Source organism: Glandiceps talaboti, chromosome 7 (genome assembly GCF_964340395.1).
Source record: "Glandiceps talaboti chromosome 7, keGlaTala1.1, whole genome shotgun sequence".
Taxonomy (NCBI): Eukaryota; Metazoa; Hemichordata; class Enteropneusta; family Spengelidae; genus Glandiceps; species Glandiceps talaboti.
Window position 1 is genome coordinate 20431447 of NC_135555.1, and position 7372 is coordinate 20438818.

The following is a 7372-nucleotide window of genomic DNA, read 5'->3' on the forward strand; positions in this document are numbered from 1 at the left end:
AGTACCAAACAATGAAATCTCAATATCTTTGAAGGGAATTGTGTACAAGGTTCTTAAGACTCGAGGCTATTTCTTTTACATTTCAATCCTATACAGTCAATTTCACAATACTGTGCAGCTTTTCTGTTTGATACAACCAGGCAGTGACCAATTATGCAATAAGAACCTGCACATGCCAAACTTCAAGATAACAAGATTGAATGAATACAGTTTCTTGCTACATTGTGTCGAAGTGAAATGCAGGTCACCATACAGACATCGAACACCGCAAAGGACATTTTACGCGCCCTTCATCGGGTGTTAGATACTAAGGAAAACATTGGCGCCAGAATGTCTGCATGGAGTTACAATGCATTTAAATGTAGCAAAACATGTGGCATGTGTAGTTTCTTGCTGGTTTCTGCGTGGTTGTATCCGGCCGGGGGTTGTATAAAACAGAAAAGCTGCACGGTATTATGACTGTATATAGTATTAAGAGATTAAATAATTTGTAAAAGCTACGTACGCGTCAACTAATTATAAAAAATATTTTCTTGTAATAAGATTTTTCAAGATATTCGTTACCGAACAATTTGTAAAGCTTATCATTATGATCACCCAACTTAAAAAAACAACTACAATATACACATTGCAATAATCTGGTAATATCATAATCGGAACAAGTGGTAAGCGCAATGTTTCAATTATATGAAAGACTATGCTAGTACAAATTTTTATTTGAACTGGGCCAGGTATTTAAGATAATCAATCAAACAGACAGACAGACAGACAGACAGACAGACAGACAGACAGGCAGACAGGCGGACGGACGGACGGACGGACAGACTAGACAAACTGACTGACTGACTGACAAACGGACGGACGGGTAAACAGACACAGACAGACAGACAGACAGACAGACAGACAGACAGACAGACACACCCACACACACACGCACGCACGCACGCACACACACACACACACACACACACGGGCATCGCAATCACAGAAACTTACTTTACAGAGCTAAAAATTGAAGTACTCATGAATACACCTGAGGGGATGACAACAACATAAAACCTAGGCACAAAAGAAGAACACTTTTCTCATCCATTTTTTTTTCGTTTCCGGTTTCTTTGTTCGATACATAAGATGTTGTCATTCATCAAAGCCACAGTTCATTAAAACGTCTTTAATGACAAGCAGTGTCAGATATCTGCCGCCAAATTGGCAACTTCCCCGCCAAAATTGTCCTTACACGTGATATGTATAATTAAGATCTTTAAACTATAATGATTAATGGCATTATCAGTTTGCGTCACCCTGCATCGTCATGGAAATTATTCACCCTCCCCTCTCCCTCCCCTCCTCCAATCACAAAAACTGAAATCTCAATAATTTTGCAATAAAAGAGATTACATTCAAGCCTTTTGTTGGGGTGGGGGGGGTGTTGGACTCGAGGTTATATCTTTTATGCTCCTTCCTATAATATTACGATTTTGAATAATTTGTAAAGCACGAGCTGAAAGCTACGTCTACTGCTAACAATGTTACTAATCTAATGTGACTCAGTGTTCACGGTGTACAAGTACAAATAAGTTATTGTACCAAATAAGCGTTCCAGTTGCAGATAGTGCAGCTAAAATAGAATGATATAAAAAATATTTCGTGGTGAACCCCCCCCCCCCCCCCAGCATTAAGAAGAACCACAAAGTTTTACACTGTGCCCCCGTTTAGTCATTCTATCAGAAGTGGTGGCTTTTATGTGAAATTCTGACCTTTTGATAAACAACTGTTATGATTAAAGTATTCGCAGAATTGTACTGTTACAGTAAATTGTCGGTCATGTGAGAAAAAGTGTACAATTATTATATCGAAAAATTGTTATGCCGGGGTAACAAATACTTGACTGAGAAGTGGGTACAGGTGTACCCAGGTGGTGGATTCAAACTACAAGCACAAACTCTACCAGAAAATTAGCTAGAGGTAAAAACTCTACATTTCAGAAACTATGAGTGATATGTCTACATTCAGTCAGAAAATGGGACTCAATAGGCTGGCAAAATGTTATAGTTTGCAACTTGGAAACAGCGTTGTGCAAAAGTGTCGTATCAATGTGGAAATCGGCAGCTTTTAAAACCAAGTTGTCCAAAATATATGGGCAAAGGTCGTATGTGCCTTCAAAGAGGGGGTCAATCCTTAGACGTTTATGTCCAACCCTCTACATACAAATAAACCAAGGGTTAAAAGTTTACATATATAAGTCGAACAGGAGGTGGAAACCACAGTATATATGTATGGAGTATGTAAGCTACTGTGTGAGTGCCCCCTGGGAGTGGGTTGCTATGTCCACTCAGAGGAACAATAGGTTAGAAAACCGTGGCCACTGTAGTACCGCTTACGTTGGGGTCATCTGCATCGACCGCTGCTACAGGGATAACGGAGACACATGGACAAAAAAGTGACCTCAACGCTTCCTGGAACTTTCGATACTTGAACGTGTAAATAAACGGATTAACGCACGAGTTGCAATATGCCATGATGATGCTGAAGTTGTAGAAACTTCCGCCAACATCCACATGACCGCCAAAATTGTAGAGCAGCCACGTAAATTGGTTAGGCGACCAGCATATAATGTACACGACGAAAATCATACAGGAGGTTACGGTCAAATTTCGCTTTACAGAAAGTTTCGAGAACGCTGCTTTCCTTCTCGGGATCTCATTTGGTACGATATTGCCGGCAAGTCCGTCATTTTCCACGTTTGGTGGGTTAGGAGCAGGGTGCAGTTGTTTCGTTTGCCGCTGCAGCACAAAGATAATCTTGCTGTATATTAATATCATAGATATCACAGGTAGTCCATATTCAACTAAGAAAGTAAGGGAACCAACCAGTTTCTGAAGCTGCAGACTCGGCCAGGAGCGATGGGCACATTCGCCGTTGTATCCGTTACCTTGGTTGAAAATGGCGTAAAAGACTTGAACGGCGGGACTGCAGAACCACATCGAAATAGCTATGATTTTGGTACGACGTCTGCTAAAGACAAATGTGTACTTCAACGGGTATACGACTGCGTAATATCGTTCGAATGACAAAGCCACCAGGTTGAATGTTGAAGCTGCGAACGAGCACCACAGTGGAAACCTTAGAATCCACAACTTACAGACCAGTTCACCATAAAGCCCCGTCTTCGGAACGGTGATATAGGGCGTAGAAAAACGTATCGCCATCAAGAGAAACGATGTGACGAGGTCGATCGCCGCTTGGTTGATGATCAGAAAATTACACTTTTGTCGGAACGACCGTACCCCAAGAAATACCAAACAGACGATGGAGTTGCCGAGAAAACCTATGGGTCCGACTACACCAGCGGTGATGAACTCAATGTCGAGTTTGGAAGCATCGGTAGAATTGCTTGCCATCTTGAAGACAAAACAAGCTACGATTCGCAAAATCCAGTTAGCTCGTCAATATATAGAATGAAGTGAAGTGAAGGCACAGTATACACGTCACACAAAATATGAGTTCTGATTCGAGAAACCCTTTACCAAATCAATCTCTAATAACATCTTAAAGCGACCACATGGGGAGTGCTACAATGTTAATGCCCTTCTTTTGATATCATTTCAGCGTTTTTGATTACCCATGTTACATAATTTACATATTCCTTGCGGCCATTTTGAATTAAGCTAATTTAATTCATGAACAATTCTTCGAGGGATAAAAAATAACCGTCTTACGCAAGATTGTTGCCTAAAAGAAGATGAAATGTATTTGATTAGAGTAAAAGATGGTCACGGTGCGAGGTATTATATTTTGTTGAATATTCTGGGAAATCGTAGAAATTGTAACTTTTACCTTGTTTGTTTTGTTTTTGTATTGTTTCCTTGTTATTTGAAAAAAAAATGCGGATTAACATATTATCGGTTTTATCATATGGCAACCTGCTAGAGGTCTAAAGGCTATACTTGGCTCCGAACTCAACATCTCTCTTCAACCCATCTAGCTGAATGAGAACTCATGAACCAAAAGTTGTTGTTTATGCAAATCAGTAAACCAAAAGTTGTTGTTTATGCAAATCAGTAAACCAAAAGTTGTTGTTTATGCAAATCAGTAAACCAAAAGTTGTTGTTTATGCAAATCAGTAAACCAAAAGTTGTTGTTTATGCAAATCAGTAAACCAAAAGTTGTTGTTTATGCATATCAGTAAACCACGACTGTTAGAATGATTTAAAGAATGCATAAGCAGCATCCTGATATGACAAACTAATACACCATATTTGGACAATATGGTGTTTCTGCGCAGTAACTGCTATCATCTAGATAGACACTAGGGTCTATGCTGCTATCCAAATGACACTGCAGAAGTTCGTGATTGATAAACAAGGGCATGATGTTAATGACTGTGTGGTTGGCTTAATTTGAATTTTGAAATTTTATATCAGGGCCTCATTGAGCTAGACGTGATAAGTGATTCGAAGCTACACATAGCCTCTAGACCTGCCGACACAAAGACATTTGTTTTCAACTCAATAGACTCTTGAATCAAAGCCTCTTATCACACACACACACACACACACACACACACACACACACACACACAATATTTTGTATACATTTGACTGTGCTTTATAGTTAAGGGGATATGAAAAGTATTCATTCATATTTGTTTATAAGATCTGCTTTCGTGTTTTGATAATGGCAGGCCTAAAGCTAAATTCTTCATTATGTCAGAGTGTTATTTCGTAATCTCGTATCAATATCTTATGACGTGTTTTATTCGTTGGCATTCACGCAAAAACGACGTTAATTTTTTTAAACTGTTTACACGAAAATGACACTCCGTAAATACGAAATGTTATCAAGTCGGGTAAATTATACATATGGCTTCCAAGAACATGAAAATCCTAAAAATAGTATTGTCAGAATGCAGCAATGATTGTCTGTAAAGATGATTACGTGTGTGATAGTTTTGAAACTCTGTCCTCATAGACTAGCGATAACATTCTGTGAACTATTACATTACGTGACAAGCACGAAATGCAGATAAGAAACTGTACTAGATATGATTGGAAAGTTGCTCGTTGAGGATGATAAAATGGCACCCTTTTTGAAGAAAATGTACAAACACTGTTTGATATTATGTCCAATCGCTCTGTCTATGACTGTCTGTCTGATCTGCCTGTCTATCTGTGTCCGTCTGTACCCTGTCTTGTTCTACGTCTGTCTGTCTGTCTGACTGTCTGTCTGTCAGTCTGTGTCCATCTAGATATATCCTCCCTACCTTCCTCCCTCCCCCTACCCCCCCCCCTCTCTCTCTCTCTCTCTCTCTCTCTCTCTCTCTCTCTCTCTCTCTCTCTCTCTCTCTCTCTCTCTCTCTCTCTCTCTCTCTCTCTCATTTCGTTCCTATCAATCCTTCCACTTTCCTTCAATGTAAACCACTTTCCGATGGTAACAACAACAACAACAAAATCTTAACTTCCTTCACATCTGTTGTCTTTCCTATACGTAAGCTTAATCCCTACTTTTGATATTGGTATGTTGAGTCTGACGTATACTTCCAGATATTTAAAAATCCAGTAAAATGATAGTTTTATTATGTCGAAATCCAGTCTGTAGGCCTTGTTCTCTTTCGTATATTTCCACTTTTCCTTCTCAGAGCAAATAGATATTACAAGATAGTATACCCCAGTATTTTGCTCCGTCCAGCCAAGGAAAATACGGAAAGTCGAAAGGTGAACATTGACAGGGTCTTTAGGCTACGAGTTGAGTTGAGGAAAAGGCTATAAGTAAATCGCCATTTTTTTAATTAAACATAATGATATGTATGCGAAATCTAGGAAAATTAAGGAAAAGGCGACTTTGCATATTTAGAGCACTGCTATGAACCAATCACTAGTACTTAGACATGCGTTATCGTGACGTCGAACGATCACGATATGAACTCCATATTCTGTGGCATAACATAAGTATGATACAAAACGAAAACGATTAAGGTCTAAGAATGGTACAAGCACAATTATAAGAGCGAGATTCCCGCCATCCTGGCACCATAGCATAGTAGTGCCGTGTGATTGCCCACATCAAGAGACCTTTAGCAGGACACAGATTGCTTTCAGTTTTTTTTTAAGTATCATTATTACTATTAGTTTTTAATGGGACAGGATGATAAGTATATGGAAATAAAGATGAATATTTTAGTTCTAATAATTCCATTCCCCTTGAGGTCCTTCTTCATTTTTGGGGGCAAAATCACAAATACTTGTAACGCTTGATATGTTTGAGGCTGTATTAAATTATTGATAATATCAATATTGTCAGTAATGTATCAAGTATAGAACATAAAGGGTGTCTAGGGACCGGAAAATTCAGTTAGTAGTGATAAAACCTATTCATTGCTAACTGAATTTCAAGGTCCTAGAACGTTGTTTCTTTTATAGTAATTCTATACGACAATGTTGTCGTTAATTTATTGTATTCACGGGTCACGGATGTCAATGGAAAAAGTGATTGGCAAACAAAGTGAAGATAAGGGTGAGTCAATGAGTTACCGTTGCTATGGTCTACAACAGCGGGAGATATGTAGACCAAGTCTTGTTTATCACACATTGCAAAAAACCCTAAACTATGAGCAAAACAAAAGTTGTATGTATGTATGTATGTATGTATGTCTGTCTGTCTGTGTCTGTCTGTCTGTCTGTATGTATGTCTGTCTGTCTGCCTGTCTGTCTGTCTGTATGTATGTATGTATGTATGCATGTATCACACATTGCAAAAACCCCTAAACTATGAGCAAAACAAGTTGTGTTATTGTCTGTCTGTCTGTCTGTATGTATGTATGTATGTATGTATGTATGTATGTATGTATGTATGTATGTATGTATGTATGTATGTATGCATGCATGTATGTATGTATGTATGTATGTATGTCTCTCTCTCTGTCTGTGTGTGTGTGTGTGTCTGTATGTATGTATGTATGTATGTAGTTTCACATTAGAAAAACATATTAAAGTTTCATTCATATGGCCCTTTAGCGTTTGCATAAGCTTATTAGCTTATATATTGTATTACTGGCAGATAAAAGTCATCTTGTTTGACATTTAAAATGCAATCATTATTTAATCATTCAACTTCATACAAATGGAATCCAGGAAAATGATCATCGAATTTGGAGTGAAACACGTACAATACTACCCTTTACTAATTTGTAGCTGCTGACTAAACCGTGTACGTGTGGCTATAACGAGTGTGAAATCAAATTACCTGTACATTAATTAATAACTTCCTTCCCTCAAACAAACCCATAAATCAAATTTATATTGCATGATCATAGAGTAATGTCACTCGGAGCTGCAAATAAATAAGATATGATATATTGTGTATTAATGAAAAT